The sequence below is a fragment of the Pseudomyrmex gracilis genome, unplaced genomic scaffold (genome assembly GCF_002006095.1).
Source record: "Pseudomyrmex gracilis isolate BER0280 unplaced genomic scaffold, ASM200609v1 scaffold_1669, whole genome shotgun sequence".
Classification (NCBI taxonomy): domain Eukaryota; kingdom Metazoa; phylum Arthropoda; class Insecta; order Hymenoptera; family Formicidae; genus Pseudomyrmex; species Pseudomyrmex gracilis.
In genome coordinates this window covers 17,551-19,199 of record NW_018022253.1, presented here as the reverse complement: position 1 = coordinate 19,199, position 1,649 = coordinate 17,551, and positions in this window count along the sequence as shown.

Genomic DNA, 1,649 nt, shown 5'->3' with positions numbered 1-1,649 from the left:
TTGAATAAACAATTATGTTAATCTTTTCATAACAAATCCGGCTTTAATTAATTTAACTCTTATGGACCTCGTCTAACTAACAAACTATTACTAGTAAACCACCCTCGATTAACAACCCGTTCATTCCTCGATAAAAATCGCGTGGTCCCGTCCTTGGTAATTGAGACTTGCGTCTTAGACTTAAAAAGGAACCGACGAGTGAGAACACGTTAGACAGAGAAAATCGGGTAATCCCGTTGGCCTGTCTGCGTTGCCGAACTGTCTCGCTCGACCCGCGCATTCCTGACTTCCTTCCTTGTGTCAGTGTGCCGGGATAGATATCACGTTCGCTTGAATGTGTCAGTGCGTCTGTTGCGTGCTACCACTAATGCCCGACCGTAACCATAGGCTCAGGACGTAACATAAATTTATACTTTTATATATCATTAAATCTACTTTAGATCTACTCAGGTCTACTATATTACAACTACTCAGATTTATGTGTGTCTTGTTGTCATGTTGTCGCGCTTCTTTCAGCTAGCGGTAAAATAAATATGGTAGAATGTTGAGGTGTCACTTCGGGCTTTCCTTGGTAAATCCAATATATTATTTAAAAGGAATTGACTATGTGGAGCCTTTGCAGAATGTTGTGCAGTAATAATTTGTTTAAACAATTTTTGTCAAAACGTTTTGACTTTATTTGAAGTCTTTATCAATTGATTTGTTNATGTGTGTCTTGTTGTCATGTTGTCGCGCTTCTTTCAGCTAGCGGTAAAGTAAATATGGTAGAATGTTGATTATTAAATAATATATTGGATTTATTGATAATATATGGTGGATTTATTAGAATATATTAAATAATATATTGGACTTACCAAGGAGAGCCCGAGGTGACACCTCAACATTCTACCATATTTCTTTTACCGCTAGCTGAAAGAAGCGCGACAACATGACAAGACACACATCAACAAATCAATTGATAAGNACTTTAAATAAAGTCGAAACGTTTTGACAAAGATTGTTTAAACAAATTCTTATTGCACAACATCCTGCAAAGGCTCTATATATAATTTCTTTTAAATAATACGGTCAAACCTCGATAACTCGAACTTCTATAATTCGAAAACCTCTATAAGATGGTAAGTTTTTCATTCCCTTCCGCTTCGCGGAGAGNAAAAAAACTTCGATAAATCGAAAGCTCTACAACTCGAAGATTTTAGCTCTTCCCTTGAGATTCGAGTTATCAAGGTTTGACTGTATATTGGATTTACTCAGATTTACTTACAAGGGGAGGTCGCGACGGTGTACCAATCGATTTGGACAAAATTTATAAGATTACTTACAACTCTTTCCACCAGAGGTTACAATTCGCGCATGAAATACAGTCGAGTGAGGATATTAGTTTTCTTGACCTACGTATCAACCTGATTAACAACGTCGTAATTTGTGACTGGTATCAGAAACCGACATTTTCAGGTAGATACCTTAATTTTTTATCATAGAATCCAATTTCTCAAAAAATTGGTATCATATACTCTTTAGTTGACCGTGCTATTCTTTTATCTGAACCGATATATTATCAAAAAAATCTCATTAAATGTATAAAAATTTTAATTGACAATAATTACTCTTTAGAATTTATTTTTAAAATCATAAGAAGACTGATATCC